Source organism: Lithobates pipiens, unplaced genomic scaffold (genome assembly GCF_037356315.1).
Source record: "Lithobates pipiens isolate NorthernLeopardFrog02 unplaced genomic scaffold, aLitPip1_a1.2 Scaffold_27, whole genome shotgun sequence".
Taxonomy (NCBI): domain Eukaryota; kingdom Metazoa; phylum Chordata; class Amphibia; order Anura; family Ranidae; genus Lithobates; species Lithobates pipiens.
In genome coordinates this window covers 224,151,104-224,173,808 of record NW_027507788.1, presented here as the reverse complement: position 1 = coordinate 224,173,808, position 22,705 = coordinate 224,151,104, and positions in this window count along the sequence as shown.

Genomic DNA, 22,705 nt, shown 5'->3' with positions numbered 1-22,705 from the left:
TGCGTGCTAACTAAACACCCGTTTTTAACGCAGACTGTTGGACAGGTTAATTTGGTCAGTTGGCAGACTAGTGAGTTGAGCTATGGAATGTATATAATATTTATTGTGCGTGTGTGTGTGTGTGTGTGTGTGTGTGTGTATATATATATATATATATATATATATATATATATATATATATAGTATGTATATACACACTTATTTTTAGTTCTACCATCATTTGGCTAGAGTCCAGTGTTTCTCAAATGCAGTCCTCAGGCCCCCCAACAGGTCATGTTTTCAGGTTTTCCATTATTTTTCACAGGTGATTTGATCAGTTTCACTGCCTTAGCAATTACCACAGCCGTTTCATCTGAGGGAAATCCTGAAAACATGACCTGTTGGGGGGGCCTGAGGACTGGATTTGAGAAACACTGGGCTAGACTAAGGGAGGTTGATATGACCTGTCAGGTCTTTTCCATCTGTCTCCAATTGGGGAGCTTTCCCTTCACCACTTGTCCTATAGTCACAACAGGAAGTGAGGAATTCCCTCCAAAGTAAGAGAATCCAAGGGTCAACCCAAAATTTGGGATTTTCTTTCACTTTTACATGAGTCTTTTTAATAGGGACACAAATGGCATTAAGAAGCTGATGGGGTTCCAATCCCTCTCCACTCCATCCAAAAAAAGTTTCTCAAATCGCCTTTCAGGACAACCCCGGAGAGAGTGTAGCTCCACCTTGTAATCAGAAAACACATGCCCACTTTAAAAACACCTCCTCTTCCTCCATGGCTTCAGTTATTGTGTTTCCTCCTTGGAGGAAGCATGTGCCTGAACCAGGGAGAGCTACACTCTCTGTAGGGGAGTAAGGCTTACCTTTCGTTGCAGGTTGTTTCTCTTTGACCCCCAGCAGCATCTCCACGGGGAGAGGACTCCTGGAGCTCCTGGTCCCGCCATCTCACGGGAGTAAGGACCCTCGGAGTGCCGGCGTCGGGTGCCCGGTGTCCGCTTGGTAGCGCAGGGAGGGCTCTGTTGCTGGCGGAGGCCGCTGCAGGTCAGCGGCATGGCTCCGTTTTCGGCGCCGGGTCCCGGGCTGCGACGGCGTCGTTCACGGTGACACGCGGGCGCTCTGAGGTGGCGTGGCGCCGTGGTTCAAGCGCCTGGAACGCAGGGGTCATGGGGCGGGTCAGGTGACCGCGTGCTTCCGGCCGGCCTTGATGACGCGGCGGCCGGGAAAATTTAAAATGAGAGCTGTTTGTAAAATAGCTGCCTCACTCAAACGATGGAAGAGTGCAAGCCAGCTATGGCGGAGACAGGCGCCTCCAGCACCGGTCCAGCCCAGGTACGTAAGGTGCACTGGCACCCTCTGCTTTACTGTGGGCTATGTCTTTGTCTGTTCCCCCCTCTTGGGGGGCCTGTCGCTGCAGGTCAGAGGTGGACTTCGCTCTGACCTTTTGCAGCCTAGTTCTGGGGTCTCACTAGTGGTCTGTTTGGTGGTGGGTCTCTGCACTGGCTTGGTGTTAAGCAACTGGTTGTTGAGAGCTTTTAGTGAGTTAAACCTGTATGTCGTTTCAGGAAAAATCACTAGGAAAAGCTAGACCAGGTCAGAGAAAATGTCCTTCTTGCAAAACCCCCCTCAGAGATTCATGGCAGAAGGCAATGTGCAGAAATTGTATCAGAGAATTGGTGGAAGAGGAAACATCTCAACAATATATGGATTTGTTTTCTTCGGTTAAAGAGCTGACAAACTCCTTGAGTTCAGTCAGGTCCATCCTGATACAAAACCCTCCCGCACAGACCGAGCCTCAGAACTTACCGCCCAGCCCCAGGGCGTCGTCATCCAGACAGGTGGAAACTGAAGAGTCTGGAGACGAAGGGGGTAGTACTCTCATCTCCTTCAGGGATTCTGAGGAGGAGAAAGAGGAAGAAGATAGCAGGGGCTCCAAATTCAAGCTATCACTAGAGGAAGTAGATGATATTCTAAAAGCAATCTACACTACTCTAGAAATTCAAGAAGAAAAAGTACAACTGTCAGTTCATGACAAAATGTACCAGGGGTTGGACGAAACAAAACGGCGAGTTTTTCCTGTCCACAGGGTCCTCTCAGATTCAGTGAGAAAGGAATGGAAGGACCCAGAAAAAGCCCCTTTCTTCTCTAAAGCTCTCAAGAGAAGGTTTCCCTTCGAAGATAAGGACTCAGAGGTTTGGAACAAGAAACCCAGAGTCGATGCAGCTTTCTCGCAGGTATCCAGACGAACGGATCTAGCCTTTGAGGATATGGGGATCCTTAAAGACCCAATGGACAAAAAAGCTGACTCCATCCTTAAAAAAGCTTGGGATGCTGCGTCAGTCAGTCTAAAACCAGCAATGGCAGCTACGGTGGTGGCCAGGAATCTGGAATGTTGGGTAGAGAAGCTGAAGAGCCATATTGAGGCGGGGACACCCCGCAAGGATCTCTTAGAGTCCTTTCCACTGATCCTGAATGCAGTCAAATACATGGCGGATGCATCAGCAGAATCGGTTAAACTGGCCGCTAGGTCTTCGGCTCTTGTAAATTCAGCCAGGAGAGCAGTTTGGCTGAAAACTTGGTCTGGGGACACTGCTTCTAAGGTCAAGCTGTGTGGTCTTCCCTTCTCGGGTGACTTGCTCTTTGGTCCCGATTTAGAGTCTGTGCTGGATAGAACAGCCGATAAAAAGAAGGCTTTTCCAGTTAAGAAAAAGCAGATTGCCAAAAATAATTTTCGTGCTTTTCAGCAGTCCCATAAAAAAGACCAGGAGCGCAAGAGCAGATGGGGTTCACAGAAGGGCACAGGCAGGGGTGGAGTCCTCTTTAGATCTCCCCCAGAGCAGTCCTCTAAGAACAAGTGACAATATCTCCCCAGTGGGGGGGAGACTGTCAGCTTTTCGCGAACAATGGGACAGGCTGTCTCCAAATCTGTTCGTGAAGAGCGTTGTCGATCAGGGGTACAGGTTGGAGTTTTCAGAACCACCCCCGAGCAGGTTTTATGTGACAACATTGCCAAGGGATCAGGAGAAGGCCTCTGCAATGAAGCTGTTGTTACAGGAGCTGATACAGCAAGAGGTTCTGATCCAAGTCCCAGTAAACCAGCAGGGCGGGGGTTTTTATTCACATATTTTTCTGGTGAAAAAACCCTCAGGGAAGTACCGTCTAATCCTGAATCTGAAATTCCTGAACAGGTTCATTCGGTACAAACATTTCAGGATGGATACAATTTTCTCCATCACAAAGCTGTTGACCCCAGAATGCTTCATGGCATCCCTGGACCTAAGGGATGCCTACCTTCATATACCAATTCATCAGGCATCGCAGCAGTTCCTGCGCCTGGCATTGAAGGTGGGGAGTTCGGTATGGCACCTCCAATTCAGGGCTCTGCCGTTCAGACTCTCGTCCTCTCCCAGGGTCTTTACGAAGATTATGGCAGAGGCCTTGGAGCCCCTGAAATTGAAGGGGATTCCAGTCGTTCCTTATCTGGACGACCTTTTGTTTTTTGCAGACTCCAGGGAGCAGGTCCTAGTCAATCTCCAGAGGGCCCAGTCTCACCTCGAGGGCCTGGGATGGCTTCTAAACCTAGAGAAGTCAATCCTGACCCCCTCACAGGAAATGAAATTTCTGGGGTATACATTAAATTCGATTCTCCAGAAAGTTTTCCTGCCGTTGGAAAAACTGGAAAAGTTACAGCTAGCTGTACAGCGGATACAGAGCAACCAGACAGTCTCAGTCAGGATGGCTATGGCAGTTCTGGGCCTGCTTACGGCAGCAATCCCGGCTGTTCAGTGGGCCAGGTTCCATTCCAGACCCCTTCAGAGGGAGGTTCTGTCAGGCTGGTCCCATCAGGATCCTTTGGAAAGACAGCTAAAAATTTCATCAAAGACGAAAAGAGCTCTTTGGTGGTGGAGAGACCAGGCAAACCTCTCAAGGGGCCTGGTGTGGACCTTTCCTGTGGACAAGCGCCTTACTACAGACGCAAGTGCCTGGGGCTGGGGAGCCCATCTGGATGGTCAGACATCTCAGGGGGTCTGGTCCAAACAGGAAGCTCAAAGATCATCCAACTGGAGGGAGTTGAAGGCGATCTTTCTGGGTTTAGTGGCATTTCAGCAGAGTTTGAGAGGCCACCATGTCCAGGTGTTGTCAGACAACACAACAGCGGTTACCTACATTATGAAGCAAGGGGGAACCAGAAGCAGGAGCTTGATGGAGCTGGCCAATCTGTTGTTAGCCTGGGCAGAACAGAACACAGCCTCACTATCGGCAGTGCATCTGAAGGGCTCTCAGAATTTGTTTGCGGACCTCCTAAGCAGGCGCAAATTGCTAGAGGCAGAATGGAGTCTGAATCAGGAAGTGTTCCTGATGATCTCCGAGGCCTGGGGGGTTCCACAGGTAGACCTTTTTGCCAGCCAGCAGAACTCAAAGGTGGACAGATTTTTTTCTCTTCACCGAGGAGATGCAGCAATAGGGTTGGATGCATTCGCTCACCCCTGGCATTACCAGCTGTGCTATGCCTTTCCCCCCTTTCCTCTAATTCCACTAGTACTGAGGAAATTCAGGGAAGAAAGGACAGACTTAATACTAGTCACTCCTTTTTGGCCAAAAAGGCCCTGGTTCGCGGGTCTTCGAAACCTAGCCTCGAAGCCCCCATGGAGGTTACCACTCAGAAAAGATCTGTTATCCCAGGGGACAGTAAGACATCCAGAGGTGGAACTCCTACAGCTAACCGCCTGGTTTCTGAGGAAGACCTATTAAAAGCCAAAGGTCTCTCAGATAAAGTAGTAAAGACCCTGCTGTCTAGTAGGAAGGCAGTTACACAGGCAATTTACATGAAGGTCTGAAAAAAGTTCAACTCCTGGTGCAGTTCTAGAGAACTCAAGGTCAAGAGCACGGTGTCCGTCTTGGAGTTTCTCCATGAAGGAATGGAGAAGGGTCTTGCAGCCAGTACCCTGAAGACTCAGGTGGCTGCCTTATCAGTTTTCTTTGAAAAGACTTTATCTAAAGAAACTTTAATTTCTAGATTTTTTTAGGGCTCTTGCTCGAAATAGACCAGTAGCCCTTAAAGACTTTCCCAGTTGGGATTTGTCTACAGTTTTACAGGGTCTCTCGGGAGCACCGTTTGAACCCTTACAGGAAGCTTCTTTACAGAAGGTGGTTTTAAAAACAATCTTTTTGGTGGCCATCACCTCGGCCAGGAGAGTCAGCGAGCTCCAAGCTCTAGCTATTACAGAACCCTTCCTTAGAATTTATCAGGACAGGGTGGTACTGAGGACGGATCCAGCATTCCTACCGAAAGTATCCTCAACTTTCCATCGATCACAGGAAATAGTGTTACCTACATTCTCTGCAACCCCAGCAAATGCAGGAGAGGAAGTTTTTCACACATTGGATGTGAGAAGGTGTCTATTACAGTTTCTGAAAGTTACTAAAGATTTTAGAAAATCAAACGCCCTCTTCGTGATATTTTCTGGATCACGCAAGGGGGAGAAAGCTTCTAAAAGTACGCTGGGTAGGTGGCTTAAGTTGGCTATAACAGAAGCCTATAAAGCAAAAGGAGAAATACCTCCCTCAGGTATTGCTGCCCACTCTACTAGATCCACGGCAGTTTCCTGGGCTGAAAGGGCCGGTGCAACGCCTGAACAAATCTGCAAGGCTGCCACTTGGTCCAGTTATTCGACATTTCTCCGGCACTACCGGTTAGATCTACTGTCTGCAGCAGATCAGGCCTTCGGCAGGAAGGTACTGCAGGCAGTAGTCCCGCCCTAGGGTAAGTTTCTCGGTTATCCTCTCCGGGGTTGTCCTGAAAGGCGATTTGAGAAAGACTAAGTTAGACTTACCGGTGACGGTATTTCTAAGAGCCTTTCAGGACAACCGTTACTTCCCTCCCTAGGTTATGCTTAGTAAATGTATTAAGTTCTACCATGGTGTTGTGCTTTCTGTGCTTTGTTTTCCAGCGTCGGAAGGCCACAATAACTGAAGCCATGGAGGAAGAGGAGGTGTTTTTAAAGTGGGCATGTGTTTCCTGATTACAAGGTGGAGCTACACTCTCTCCGGGGTTGTCCTGAAAGGCTCTTAGAAATACCGTCACCGGTAAGTCTAACTTAGTCTTTTACTTTTAGGGCCCTTTTACATGGCTCTGCATGTGTGTTTTTTTTTTTTTTTTTTCCCTTGCAGAGTAAAAGTGCAGGATAAATGGCATCAGTGTGCAAGAGACCTTTTAAAGGGGAGTGAAAACGGGAAAGAAAGAAATGCGAGATATCGGAGGCACTAATGCAGAAAAAAATGGATGGGGGGCTTTGGGATTTTAAAGGCACCAGTAATATATTCAAAAGAAAATTCTTTATAATCAATCGGTATTCATTTTCTTGGGCATTTTCTGTGGATCCTGCATCAGCTTCTCATCATAATACTTATCTACATTGATCCATCTTGTTCCACTCTGGGTGACTAGCTCCCCTGTATAGATACGGAATCTCTGTACTTCTTGAACCTTGTTATGTATACTGATGCAGCCTTCCTATGCGTGTAGATCCATTTCTTATGTCTAACAGTCTTTTTAACCTTTTCTATTCTGTATATTTTTCTACTTTTGGAATAAATTTATATAAAATGAATACCGATTGATTATAAAGAATTTTCTTTTGAATATATTACTGGTGCCTTTAAAATCCCAAAGCCCCCATCCATTTTTTTTCTGCAATCTTTTAAAGGGGAGGTCCACCCAAAAAAAAAAAAAAAAACCATAAGGCTCCAAAAAATGTTTTTTCACTTGCCAGAAATGGATGTTGCTAGGCAGATCGTCCTAATCTAACTATTACGCAGTGATCTTAGGTCTTCTCCTCATCACATTGTTGTCTTCTGGTGAATGGGGCGCTGTGTGTTTTGGGAACTGTACGAGTCCCACAACACAGCGTGCCCCATGACTCGCGCATGTGCAGTAAGAAACGGGCAGTGAAGCTGCCAGGCTCCACTGCCTGTTTCCCTTACTTTGAATGGCAGTGCCGAAACCCGAGGGACGGGTCTGCCTCGGGCAGCTGACATGGCGGGTACCCAAGAAAGGTAAGTGCTTAAGTCGGCAACTACAGTGTTTGCCCACCACTTTAAAGTGATACTAAAGGATCGTTTTTTATTTATTTTTTTAAATAACAAACATGTCATACATGCCTCCACTGTGCAGCTCATTTAGCACAGAGTGGCCCCCAAACATCCATTTATGGGATCCCACGGCCGCTCTTGCGGCTCCTCCCTGCAATAGATAACCCCCTCGGGAGAGCGCTTCTTCTAGGGGGTTACCCTGCGGGAGCGCTCCCGAGTCCAGCATTTGGCGTCCATAGATGCCGAATACAGGACTCAGCCCTGGTGCCTGCATCATTGGATTTGATTGACAGCAGTGGGAGCCAATGGCTACGCTGCTATCAATCAAGAGCCAGAAACCCATGGAGAGAGGGATGGCGGGCACGAGCCGATGGAAATTCGGGGCTCAGGTAAGTAAAGCGGGTGGGCTAGGGGGCCGGTGACTGCCAGGTGTTTTCTCACCTTGATGCATTAAGGTGAAAAAACATGAGCCTTTACAAACCCTTTAATGTGGTTACAATGATTGATGCAATGATTATTTAAACATAGTTTAATAAGTTAGGATCAGTAGGGTCCTATTTAAACTTTTAAGGGCCCAAAAATTGTGATTTTGCTTATTTACTAAAAGTTGCATGTAAAAAAAAATGTGCAAAAACCCGAACGCCTGCCTATGCTTTAACACTTTTATGGAATGTCTTGTTCCGTTTCTGGAGTTCCAATGTAAGTTTATACATTGGTATTGAATCATTAATTTGTTTTAACCAAAGGGATTTCATGGAAGTCTGGGTACCTTTCCAAGATGGGATTTTTTTATTTTATTTTTTAACATAGAAGTACAGAATACTAAGTAATCTCATAGCATGTGGTAGTATATGTACTTCCCAAAGATTCTAAGGAGACAATTCTTAGGGTGAATATTATTTGGGAGGTTTAATGTTGAGATAAAACAGCTCACTTCTGTCCAGGACCAGAAACAATGGATGAAGTCGGCAGTCTGACCACAGCCCCTAAGGCATTCAGGTGAGGGTAGAAATCCCATTTTGTGTGAGTGATGAAAGATTTTAATGTGTATAATATGGTCACTGGATGACTAAATTCGGACCAATCATCTGTTAAGGGTCTGTAGATGTCCACTTTGCTTGAGCCCTATGGAATCTAGTATTAAAATCAGTAGTGAGGGCACTATAGTAGGTAGAGACCAGTTTGGTGGGGTCAGGGTGCCTTAGCAATTTCTCCAGTGAGGTTATGTTTGTGGGGTCATCTGAACCAAACTGGGTATGGACAGCATGTTGGGGCAGATCGTAATAGAATAGGTATGAGCGTGGCAATTCAAAGTCAGTACGTAGCTGGTGGAAAGATTTGAAATACTGTGCATCATGTAAGTGACATTGGTATTTAACCCCTCTAGAATGCCAATGGTTGGGGTCAGGTAGGGAGTATAACTCCTGTAGATTGGGATTAAACCACAGAGGGTTATTGGGGGAGGGCAACCAGGATTTTTTAGATATCTTTGAGAAGATGGTGCGAAATAATGAAAGGGAGGCTTTTAATATGGATGTGCCAGGTCAGTCTGGGACCTGGCCTTGGTAGCTGATGTTATGTAGTGTCTCTAGGGAAGACGCAATGGCTCCCTCTGTGGTAATACATGCATTGGCTGCAGCTGGGTGCAACCAGTCGTGTATATGGACCAATTGGAACGCTAGGTAGTGTAGGTAAAAGTTTGGAAACACCAAACCCGGCAATTGTGTTGGCAGTCTTAGCCCTTGTACACACGATCGGAGATTCAGACGGAATGTGTCCGAACGGAGCGTTTTGTCGGATATTCCGACTGTGTGGTCTGCATCGGACTGTTTCCGTCGGAATATCGGTCGGACCAAATTTTCCAACTTGCCGGAAATATTTTTCGACAAAATGCTCCAATAGGACATACTCCGATCATGTGTAGAGAATTCCGATCAGACCAAGTGCCACGCATGCTCAGATCAAATTCCTACATTAAAGCTATTGGCTACTAGCCTGAACGTAGTCCCATCGTAACGAAATAACGTCATCATGTTCTGAAAGATCTGATTTTCCGACAACTTTGTCCGACCGTGTGTATGCAACAGTTTCGGACAAAATCTGATGGATTTGGTTGTCGGAATCTCCGACCGTGTGTACAAGGGCTTAGTCTCTAGTGACACCTGAGGGGATCGGCCATTCCATAAGAATACTGTGCAGATCGTGTCAATACATTTAAAAAAAGACCTAGGAATTATACAAGGGGAATTTGCCAGGATATACAATAATTTAGGTCGGTATATCATTTTAAGGGCATTAGCTCTACCCATAAGATCCAGAGGCAAGTCCATCCAATGTCTGTTTTGCTCTTGTGATTGAACAAGTAACGGTACCAGATTATTAACTATGTATGTAGACAAAGGTGTCCGCACCATGATCCCAAGATACCAAAAGGAGGACACAACCTGTAATTCAGAGGCCGCAGCAGTGTCCAAGGGGAAAAAAAAAAAGATTTCACTTATCCCAATTCACCTGGAATCCAAAGTAGTCACCAAAGGTGTTCATTTCAGAAAGCAGTGTGTGGAGGGACTCATGAGTGTCAGCCTGGTATACCAGGGTATCATCCGCATACAGCGAAACCCTCTCCTCTATAGAGGCAATATACCAGGGTATCATCCGCGTATAGTGAAACCCTCTCCTCTATAGTGGCAATATACCAGGGTATCATCTGCCTACAGTGAAACCCTCTCCTCTATAGTGGCAATATACCAGGGTATCATCCGCGTATAGTGAAACCCTCTCCTCTATAGTGGCAATATACCAGGGTATCATCCGCGTATAGTGAAACCCTCTCCTCTATAGTGGCAATATACCAGGGTATCATCTGCCTACAGTGAAACCCTTTCTTCTATAGTGGCAATGGGGAGACCTTTAATTAAGGGGGACGAGCAAATCCATAAGCAAGCGGTTCCATAGCCAGGGCAAAGAGGAGGGGCGACAATGGAGACCCTTGCTTTGTGTCCCTGGTAATCTGGAATGGATCGGTTACACGTGAGTTGACTCAAATAAGAGCAACTGGGGAGGTATAAAGGAGTTTTATCCAGACTATCACCCTGGGCCCAAATCCATACAGCTGTAATACCTGAGATAGATAAGGCTATTCCACACGATCAAATGCTTTGCAGGTGTCCATGGATACAATAGCACCGGCAGAGGAGCAGTCATGTGAGTATTGTGAAACAGTCTACAAATGTTCATTCCAGTGGACCGGCCTGGTATAAAGCCTCGCTGATCACTGCTGACCAGAGTTGTGATTACTGTATTCAAACTGTTTTCCAGCAATTTGGCCAGGATTTTAACATCCACGTTTATAAGGGATATCGGGGGATATGAGTCGCACTTAATAGGGTCTTTGCGTGGTTTTAATAGTATTACGATCATAGCTTCTCGCATGGAGGGCGGGGAGAGCTCCAACATCCAGTGCTTTGTTATATGTAAGAGAAATGGGCATAATAGTTCCTTGAACTGGGCATATCATTCGGCCGGAAAACCATCCAAGCCTGGTGTTTTATGTGTTGGCAGTTGTGAGATGGCAACAGCAATCTTGTCTGCTGAGATAAGTGCCTCCAACTCATTTCTCCCCTCAGACGTTAGGGAGGGGAGAGATATGTCAGCCAGGTATTCATTCAGTTGGGCTTCAGTGTAGTCAACTCTAGATGTGTAAAGGTTTTTTTGTAAAAGTCTAGGAAAGTTTCCCTAATATCCCCTGGGGTATCGCTAATCTGGCCCTGTGTAGTTAGGATATGTGGGATAAAAATAGGAGGGCGATTGGGTCTGGTTAGGTATGGCAGGAGAGGATCAGCTTTGTTACCATGTTCAAATACTTTCTGGGTAGTGTGAAGCATGCATTTTTGCGCAAGATCTAAAAACGGAGCTCGTATTCCCTGCGGCTCTTCAGCCATGCATTTCTTGTGTCAGAATAGGCAGATTCTGCTGCTAATATGGCCGTTTCTAAGTTTTCAGTGCGTTGTCTATTATTTTTGCATAGACTACCTGTAATAGACATAAAGGTGCCTCTCAACATGGTTTTAAAGGCCTCCCACTCTGTGGAAGGATCCACTGTACCTAGGTTATCTTTCCAGTAACCAGTAATGCCCTTTCTACATTCTCCCTGCACCACCTCATCCTCCAGCCAGTAAAAATTCAGGCGCCAAATAGTAGGGCCCAAACCTGGGAGGAGAAGGAGGTCAACAGAGAGTAGGGCATGGTCTGAGACCCGCTCTGGGTAAGTAGGACACTGCAGGCACAATGGGAAGGGTGTCTCTCGTGGAAAACGCAAGATCAATCCGAGACATAGTGTGGAAATAATCCAAGTGACAGGTGTATTGACAGACATCCGGATGTTTCCAACGCCATATCTCCATGAGCTCATAAACCTGTGCCCAGTCCACAAAGGAGGGAGATGGTCTACCACCACCCTCCAAGTGATCCCTACCTGGGTCCAAGATGGCATTAAAGTCGCCCACATAAAGTATAGGGCCTGGAGGTCTAGATAATAGCTGTAGTGACAATTTGGACAATACCTCCACCAAAAACGGGGGAGGAATATAAATGTTTACAAGGGTACATATCACAGAGGCAATTTGTAGGATGAGTATGATAAATCTCCCATCAGGTTTGATATTGACTTGTAAAGTTTCAACGGCGAGAGATTTGGCAAGTATAATAGAGACGCCTCGGGAATAATTTGTATGAGTGGCGTGATATGAATGGGCCAGCCACGGACGTTTAAGGGCTCTCACCTTAGTGCCAGTAAGGTGAGTTTCTTGGAGACAGATTATGTGTGGGCGACTTTTTTAAAAAACTGAAAAGACCAGGGACCGCTTCTGAGGCGCATTCAAGCCCCTAATATTCCATGAAACGGCACAGTGGTGTAGTGGGTAGCACATTTGCCTAGCAGTTAGAAGGGTCGCTGGTTCGAATCCCAACCACGACACTACCTGCCCAGAGTTTGCATGTTCTCCCTGTGTGTTTCCTCCCACACTCCAAAGACATGCTGGTAGGTTAATTGGATCCTGTCTAAGTTGTCCCTTGTATGTATGAATGTGAGTTAGGGACCTTACATTGTAAGCTCCTTGAGGGTAGGGATTGATGTGAATGTACAATGTATATGTAAAGCGCTGTGTAAATTGATGGCGCTATATACAGTGGTGTGAAAAAGTGTTTGCCCCCTTCCTCATTTCCTGTTCCTTTGCATGTTTGTCACACTTAAGTGTTTCGGAACATCAAACCAATTTAAACAATAGTCAAGGACAACACAAGTAAACACAAAATGCAATTAATAAATGAAGGTGTTTATTATTAAAGGTGAAAAAAATCCAAACCATCATGGCCCTGTGTGAAAAAGTGATTGCCCCCCTTGTTAAAACATACTATAACTGTGGTTGTCCACACCTGAGTTCAATTTCTATAGCCACACCCAGGCCTGATTATTGCCACACCTGTTCACAATCAAGGCATCACTTAAATAGGAGCTGCTTGACACAGTAAGGTCCACCAGAAGATCCTTAAAAGCTACACATCATGCTGAGACCCAAAGAAATTCAGGAACAATTGAGAAAGAAAGTAATTGAGATCTATCAGTCTGGAAAGGGTTATAAAGCCATTTCCAAAGCTTTGGGAATCCAGCGAACCACAGTGAGAGCCATTATCCACAAATGGCGAAGACATGGAACAGTGGTGAACCTTCCCAGGAGTGGCCGGCCGCCCAAAATTACCCCAAGAGCGCAGCGACGACTCATCCAAGAGGTCACAAAAGACCCCACAACAACGTCCAAGGAACTGCAGGCCTCACTTGCCTCAGTTAAGGTCAGCGTTCATGCCTCCACCATCAGGAAAAGACTGGGCAAAAATGGCCTGCATGGCAGAGTTCCAAGGAGAAAACCACTGCTGAGCAAAAAGAACATCAAAGCTCGTCTCAATTTCTCCACAACACATCTTGATGATCCCCAAGACTTTTGGAACAACATTCTGTGGACCGATGAGACAAAAGTGGAACTCTTTGGAAGGTGTGTGTTCAAGTATATCTGGCATCGAAGGAACACTGCATTTCATAAAAAGAACATTATACCAACAGTAAAATATGGTGGTGGTAGTGTGATGGTCTGGGGCTGTTTTGCTGCTTCAGGACCTGGAAGACTTGCCGTGATAAAAGGAACTATGAATTCTGCTGTCTACCAAGAGATCCTGAAGGAGAATGTCCGACCATCTGTTCGTGTACTCAAGCTGAAACGAACTTTGGGTTCTGCAGCAGGACAATGATCCTAAACACACCAGCAAGTCCACCACCGAATGGCTGAAGAAAAACAAAATGAAGACTTTGGAGTGGCCTAGCCAAAGTCCTGACCTGAATCCTATTGAGATGTTGTGGTATGACCTTCATGCTCGAAAACCGTCTAATGTAACTGAATTAGGACAATTCTGCAAAGATGAGTGGGCCAAAATTCCTCCAGGACGCTGTAAAAGCCTCATTGCACGTTATCGCAAACACTTGGTTGCAGTTTTTGCTGCTAAGGGTGGCCCAACCAGTTATTAGGTTTAGGGGGCAATCACTTTTTCACACAGGGCCATGATGGTTTGGATTTTTTTTCACCTTTAATAATAAACACCTTCATTTACAAATTGCATTTTGTGTTTACTTGTGTTGTCCTTGACTATTGTTTAAATTGGTTTGATGTTCCGAAACACTTAAGTGTGACAAACATGCAAAGGAACAGGAAATGAGGAAGGGGGCAAACACTTTTTCACACCACTGTAAATACATGAAAAAATAAATAAATGTAACTATTCCTAATGGTTTTGCCAAGTCAGTGTAGACAGTACCAATTAATCACATAAGGATACCACCATATATAAAGCCTGCTTGGTCGTGTCATCTGTAACATATCTAAGTATGCATACAGTACAATGTGGTGATTCAAATTCAAGCTAGTGAGCTCTGCTATAGTAGTAAAAATGAACAACCAACTTCATCTGCTCAAGGCAGCAACCATAACTAAGTGCAAGAATTGCGACAAAAAGAGGAAAAAAAAGTCCATCCAAAACCCCAAACCCCCCCACCCCGCTCAGGCACCCCAAACACAGTGAGCCGATGAGGGGGTCATGCGGAATCCGGTGAGGCTTCCAACATTAACAGGAGAAAAAAAACAAAACATCCGGCCTTTTGTATATTTGGAGGTATTTTGTTCAGTACTGCGATGTGCTTAGAACAGTTTCAGGAGGATTGGCCCGGTATAATGAAGGGGAGCTTCTCGTTGTGGTATAGGAGGTGAAATCAAGGACCGCCATGAGGTCCAAAGGCAATGTGGTGAATATGGCAAATATGGACACATGGACTCAGGTGTACATGTGTAGACTTTTGGGAATAAGCAGTAACGGGTTCAAGTGTGGTTTCAATAACCACAGTCATGTTCACCATCTAGGTGCATATCCATAGCGACCATGCTATGGCTTCTTTGGGGCTGGTGTAAAAGTGGGCCTTATCATCATGAATTATACGCAGCTTGGCTGGGAACAGCATGGCATATGGTAGGCCTTCAGTACGCAGGTGGGCTTTCACAGCTGCAAAGGAGATGCGTTGACATTGAACTTTGGCCGAGAAGTCATGATAAATCTAGATGGTATTACCAATGAATTTGAGCGGCCCTTTTTCCCCTCGCCATTCATAGAATAGCTACTTTATCTTTGAAATTAAGGATCCGTGTGAAATGGGAGCATGGAGGGGCCCCTGCCGGATGGGGACGTGGGGGAGTGCGGTGTGCACATTAAATGACATATAAAAGTGTAGGTGCATCAGTGCCAAAAATTTCTCGCAACCAGGAATATAAAACATTTTCAGGGTGAGCGCCCTCTGCACAATCAGGGAACCCCACAAAGCGGAGGTTGTTCCTGCAGGAACGGTTCTCTAGGTCATCAATTTTGGCATGGAGTGCCGCCATCTCACTGGTAGTATCATGCATTGTAATTTATAGGGGGTGTACAGTATCTTCTAGGGTGCTTATGCGTTTCTCGGTGGCCCCAGTTCTGTTACGCAAGTTCTGCACGTCCTGTTTCAGGAGGGGGAAATCCATGCGCATGGAGGCTATCTGTGTGCTGAGTGAAGTCTCACAGTCCTGTATAGCCATCATGATATTAGACAGTGTGGGCTCCTGAGGTGGAGAATCTGTGTCCTGGAAATTTCTGTCTGTCTGTGGGGAGTCCTGGGACAGCAGGGTGTTAGTTTGTGTGGCAAATATGTCAGGAATGGATGCACTCACCCCTTTTGTAGAGCTCCGAGCAGCCGAGGATGATGTCTGCAGCGTGTCAGCCTCGCCTGCTGTGTCCCGGCGGCAAGATGGACCCAGTGAGTTGATCCGCCGCTGATGGGGGCCACAGCGGCCTGGTGTATTCCCACAGATGTGGGGAAGGTGCCTCTTGGGAGGATGTAGGAACTAGGATGCCGGCAGGATGCTCATTGGGAGCCGGAGTGGTGTTTCTATGCGGATGCTCGCTCCACCATCAAGCCACGCCCCCAAACCAGTACAATGTAGTTGCTATACTGCATTGTAACCACTAGATTGCACTGAGTATAATAGCAAATAATTATGTTCCTCATTCACACATTTGATTTGCGGAGAATAAAGCCAGAGTAATTTGATTTCATTCTACTTGCACAGAACAAATGTATATACAATTTCGAAGGGCGAACAGCTATGCAAACATTTTATAAATACACCCAAAAGTGTGAATGAGTCTGTGCTGTCTTCTAAATTCGGTCTCTTTTGGAGGAACCAGCCTGCAGTATGTAATGCCATAAAAGCACAAACATGATTAGTATTCGCGGTTCAGAAGGCAGACGTATTTTATATTAATGTTGTGATTGTTCCATTTTTATTTAAATGGAAGTGGAAACCTTAATTTTAATCAAGTGCAGAGCGATAGGGTCCTCGGCCTTGAACACCAGTGACTCCATTTTATTATATATGCATCGCATTACAAGGGACGGCTGCGGGCGTTCTCCAGAACATCGGCAAGGTTAAAGCATACCAGTGCATAGATAAACACAATGAGAGATGTTAGGGAACTCTTCCGGAGCCACCGATTGGAAGAAAATGTTTCAATTTTTCTCTGTTGTCGCTTTGTAAGCCTTTGATTTAGAATTATTCAATATCTTGTCTTCACTGCACAGCTATTGAGATCTATGCTTGAAAGTGTCTGGAATCTGACGTTATTTCTTAAGCCGCGTACACACGTAGCCGTCTGTCCGACGTACTGAGTCTGGCGGACTTCCCGCCAGACTGTACGTCGGACTTTCCGAACGGGCTACTTGCCCACACACGGCACTTTTTTAGCGGACTAATACGGCACTAAGTCCGCCGTACTATCCGCCCTACTTTTGAAATGAACGGACTCGCCCACACACGCTAATTTCGAGCGCGTCTCCAGGTAGGCGGGGCCCCCGAAGGAGACGTCGCTGGCCCCGCCGCCTGGTATGGCGAAAAAATATCGGCGTGGGGGTTCCCCCAGGTCCACATCAGACCCTTGTCCGAGCACGTTACCCGGCCGGCCAGGAAAGGGGGGGACGAGCGAACGCCCCCCCCCCCCTCCTGAGCCGTACCAGGCCGCGTGCTCTCAACATGGGGGGTGCCTTGGGGAAGGGGGGGCCGCGTGGCCCCCCCACCCCAAAGTACCTTGTCCCCATGTTGATGAGGACAAGGGCCTCTTCCCGACAACCCTGGCCGTTGGTTGTCGGGGTCTGTGGGCGGGGGGCTTATCGGAATCCGGGAGCCCCCTTTAATAAGGGGGCCCCGGATACCGGCCCCCCACCCTATGTGAATGAGTATGGGGTACAATGTACCCCTACCCATTCACCTGTAAAATAAAAGTACAAAAAAAAACACAACACGCAAGATAAAATAGTTTATTGCACAGCTCCGGGGGTCTTCCGCCTTCTCGCCGGACTCCTCCGCTATCTTTTTGTAACTCTTTTTCTAGCGGAGGAGCCCGGCTTTCTTCCTCGCTGCCGGCCTCTTCTTCCGACTTCGGGGGTCTTGTCCCCCTCTTCGGTTCTTCTGCCGGGCCACCGCGCCTTCTTCTAGCTCTTTTACAGGCGGTGGTCCGGTCTTCTGTCGCCGCCGCCGCCTTCCGTTCTTCTCTTCTTCAGATGTTGCCTCGCCGAGTCCTCCGCTCACAATGACGGGGACCGGGCACGCGGCGACTTATATAGGGACAAGGGGCGGGGTCTTCGGTGGATTTCACATGGGTTGATGTAACATGGTGAGCCCGCCCCCTTACAATGTCACAGTCCTGGATGATGCTGGGACTGTCGCCATGTGACATCAACCCATGTGACATCCACCGAAGACCCCGCCCCTTGTCCCTATATAAGTCGCCGCGTGCCTGGTCCCAGTCATTGTGAGCAGAGGACTCGGCGAGGCAACATCTGAAGAAGAAGAAGAGAAGAACAGAAGAACGGAAGGCGGCGACAGAAGACCGGGCCCCCGCCTGTAAAAGAGCTAGAAGAAGGCGCGGTGGCCCGGCAGAAGAACCGAAGAGGGGGGACAAGACCCCCGAAGTCGGAAGAGGCCGGCGGCGAGGAAGAAAGCCGGGCTCCTCCACTAGCAAAAGAGCTACAAGAAGATAGCGGAGGAGTCCGGCGAGAAGACCCCCGAAGACGGAAGACCCCCGGAGCTGTGCAATAAACTATTTTATTTTGTGTGTTGTGTTTTTTCTTGTACTTTAATTTTACAGGTGAATGGGTAGGGGTATATTTTACCCCATACTCATTCACATAGGGTGGGGGGCCGGTATCCGGGGCCCCCTTATTAAGGGGGGCTCCCGGATTCCAATAAGCCCCCTGCCCGCAGACCCCGACAACCAACGGCCAGGGTTGTCGGGAAGAGGCCCTTGTCCTCATCAACATGGGGACAAGGTGCTTTGGGGTGGGGGGCCGCGTGGCCTGGTACGGCTCAGGAGGGGGAGGGGGGCCGCTCGCTCGTCCCCCCCCTTTCCTGGCCGGCCGGGTAGCGTGCTCGGACAAGGGTCTGATGTGTACCTGGGGGGACCCCCACGCCGATTTTTTTTTGCCGTTGGGGTTCCCCTTTAAGTCCATACCAAGCGGCGGGGCCAGCGACGTCTCCTTCGCGGGCCCCGCCTACCTGGAGACCCGTTCGAAATGAGCCGACTTTTCTCCGGGCGGGAAAAGTCTGCTCATTTCAAAAGTACGGCGGACTGGCATACACACGGCCGGATTGTCCGTCGAAATGCGAGTCCGGCGGAAAGATTGGAGTGTAAAACTACTTTCTAAGTCCGCCGTACTTTCGGGTCAAAAAAGTATGCCGGAGGCTACACACGGGGGGATTGTTTGGCGGACTTCAGTTTGCCGGACTTTTCCACCCGCTTGTTTGATCGTGTGTATGCGGCATTACAGTTATTGAACAGCAACCCCCCCCCAGTGTGGGAAGAGCGACTGGAAACCGACGATCATAAGAGGAGAATGGAGCTCAGTGACTGTGAGAGGCGCTCAGGCCAATTGATTTCCATTTACTGACTGCAGTGATTTGTGTAACATGCAAGTAAACCTACAGGGAGGGGGACCCCAAACTTTACAAAGAGCCACATTGTATATTTTACAAATCAGTTTATAAATATAGAATGAATAATCAATGAAAACGTCTCACTTTTTTGGAATCTGCGACAATAAAGCTAATTCTCATCAAAATCACCCCCTTACATCAAGGTCCCATCAGAGATTCCCCTAACATCAGAGTCCACCCCTTACATCAAGCCCTCCTCATCTAAGTCCCCCCTTACCTTAGGGTCCCCCTCAGAGTTTCCCCTTACATGGGAGACCACTCCTTACACATCAAGGCCCCCCATATGCATTCTCCTTTACATCAGGGTCCCCATCAGAGTTTCCATTTACATCAATGACCACTCCTTACATCAAGGTCCCCATCAGAGTTTCCCTTTACATCACAGACCACTCTTTACATCAAGGCCCCCACCAGAGTCCCCACTTACATCAAAGTCCTCCTCAGAGTTTCCCCTTCCATCACAGCCCACCTTAGATGGCCCATCCCTTATATCAGGGTTTCTATTAGTCTCCATCAGAGAGCCCCCTTACATCAGGGTCCAACTTAAGAGTCCCTCTTTACATCAGTGTAAAAAAAAAAAACAATGAATAATAAATTAATGAATATATTTAACTTTTTTTTTTTGGAAACAGCACAATATGATTCAGAACAAAAGCGAAAGAACCTCAGTAAAATAAAGTTAATCCTCCTTACATCAAGGTCACCATCAGAGTTTCCTCTTACATCAGAGCTCACTTCTTATATCAAGGTCCCCATCAGAGCCCACCCTTACATTAGAGCCCACCCTTACACCACAGCCCTCCCTTACATCAGAGCCCCCCCCCCCCCTTTACATCAAGGTCCTCATCAGAACCCCACTTATATCAGAGTCCACCCCCTTAACTCAAGGCCACCATCAGAGCCCCCCTTATACCAGAGTCCACTCCTTACATCAAGGCCCTCATCAGAACTCAACTTTACATCAGAGGTCACTCCTTATATTAAGGCCATCGTCAGAGCCCGCCTTTACATCAGAATCCACCCCCTACATCAAGGCCACCATTAGAGCCCACCTTTACATCAGAGTCCACTATTAGAGCCCACCTTTACATCACAGTCCATCATTAGAGCCCACATTTACATGAGAGTCCGCCCCTTACATCAATGCCACCATCAGAGCCCACCTTTACATCAAGGTCCCCATCAGAGCCCCCCCACACACACTTGTAATCTGCCAAAAAGAAGTTCAGGCGTTTTGCTTCAGGTGACAGAACGCTCGGATGTGAACAGCGGCCATTGTAATGAATGGGATTTGGCTTGTTGAGCATTTTATAGCTACAAGTCTCAAGCAGAAAATTGCTCAGTTGTGAACAGGGCCTAACATCAAGTCCACCAGAGTCCACCACTTACATCATAGTCCCCATTAGAGCCCCCCTTACATCTGGGTCCACCTTAGGAGTCCCCCCTTACTCTTGAGTCCCTATTAGAGTCCCCCCTTACATCACATGCCCTATCAATGGGCTGCCCTTCCCTTGCTTACAGCATGGCTGTAAAATTAATATAAGGCTTACCTGTAGGTAAAATGCATATATGATAGATAGTGCCAGCTAGTGGCCAAATCTGATCCCAATGTGATATTTGTTTCCCTTTTACATTTATGAAAAACAATTGACCAGCACAGAAAAACAGCTTAATAACATTTAATCTCTGCCCCATTCACATAGCACAAGTGTTTGGCCACTAGCTGGCGCTATGTATAATTTAATTTATGACAGCTGTGGCCAAATGTGATATTTTCCATTTTAAGTAAATGAAAAACAGCCGACCAGCACAGAAAACAGCCCAATAACATTTGCATTCGCACAGAACAAAAGTACACAAACTCTCACTGTGAAAACTGCTATGGTATGTAAATATTGGATTTGGCCAATAGTTGGCACCAAGTATCATATGAAAGAAACCTATTACACCTATTAATATTGGTTTAAACCAAGACTAATTTGATAGCGCAGACTTTTCCTTTGTAACACGCCAAGTATCATATACTTCAAGTGTTACTAAACCCAGGAACCTGCAGTCACTATATCTGGTCTCCCCAGCAGCCTGCATTCACTATATCTGCTCTCCCCAGGAACCTGCATTCACTATATCTGCTCTCCCCAGGACTCTGCATTCACTATATCTGGTCTCCCCAGGACTCTGCATTCACTATATCTGCTCTCCCCAGGAAACTGCATTCACTATATCTGCTCTCCCCAGCAGCCTGCATTCACTATATCTGCTCTCCCCAGGAAACTGCATTCACTATATCTGCTCTCCCCAGGAAACTGCATTCACTATATCTGCTCTCCCCAGCAGCCTGCATTCACTATATCTGCTCTCCCCAGCAGCCTGCATTCACTATATCTGCTCTCCCCAGCAGCCTGCATTCACTATATCTGCTCTCCCCAGGAAACTGCATTCACTATATCTGCTCTCCCCAGCAGCCTGCATTCACTATATCTGCTCTCCCCAGGAAACTGCATTCACTATATCTGGTCTCCCCAGGAAACTGCATTCACTATATCTGCTCTCCCCAGGAAACTGCATTCACTATATCTGGTCTCCCCAGGACCCTGCATTCACTATATCTGCTCTCCCCAGGAGCCTGCATTCACTATATCTGCTCTCCCCAGCAGCCTGCATTCACTATATCTGCTCTCCCCAGCAGCCTGCATTCATTATATCTGCTCTCCCCAGCAGCCTGCATTCACTATATCTGCTCTCCCCAGCAGCCTGCATTCACTATATCTGCTCTCCCCAGGAGCCTGCATTCACTATATCTGCTCTCCCCAGGACTCTGCATTCACTATATCTGGTCTCCCCAGGACTCTGCACTCACTATATCTGCTCCCCCCAGGAGCCTGCATTCACTATATCTGCTCTCCCCAGGAGCATACATTCACTATATCTGATCTCCCCAGGAGCATACATTCACTATATCTGCTCCCCCCAGGAGCCTGCACTCACTATATCTGATCTCCCCAGGAGCCTGCATTCACTATATCTGCTCTCCCCAGCAGCCTGCATTCACTATATCTGGTCTGCCCAGGAAACTGCATTCACTATATCTGCTCCCCCCAGGACTCTGCATTCACTATATCTGCTCTCCCCAGGAGCCTGCACTCACTATATCTGGTCTGCCCAGGAGCCTGCATTTACTATATCTGGTCTCCCCAGGACCCTGCATTCACTATATCTGCTCTCCCCAGGACCCTGCAACATGGAAATGCGATAGTTTTAGTAAATATAAACTGCTAAATACCTTTTTCTCATCAGCAGTATATAGCAGCCTTGTGACCTCTATCAGTGTCTGGTTAAAGCTTATAGGAGGAGTTCTCATTTTCCTCTGACTGTTCTATGAGGCCGCATGACCCCGGATCCTCTGTCTGGACAGTGCTAATTGCATGCACCCTCCCAAGAAAAAAGCTCTCTAGCAGTACACACCAAATTGAGCATGTGCAGAGTGTCCACAATACTCTGTTCTATCAGGAGCTAGATTGGGAAAAATGGAAAGGGGGGGAGGGGAATCAGAGAAGACAGGATCAAACAGCCTTTTCAGACAGTGTGGAGGATTAACCCCTTAGGTTCCACAGTGAGTATAACAAGCATGCCATTCTGCATATACAGACTGATTTTTACTGTTGTGGGTTTAGTAACGCTTAAATGCCAGCTGGTGGGCACATGTTACTTTTTACAGTTTAAGTCAATGAAAAACAATCGACCAGCACCGAAAACAGATTAATAACATGCATTTTTTGCTCCATTCGTACAGAACCAATGTACATGAACATTCACTGTGTGCATTGCTAAGCAAATAGCTAACTTGGCTACTAGCCAGTGCTAAGGTTCATATACTTAATGCTAGCTAGTGGGCAAATGTGATATTTTCCTTTTTAAGTCAGTGAAAACCAGTCGACCAGCCAAAAAATCAGCTTAATAACATTTGTTTTCAGCCCCGTTCTCACGGAACAAATGAACTTGAACATTCACTG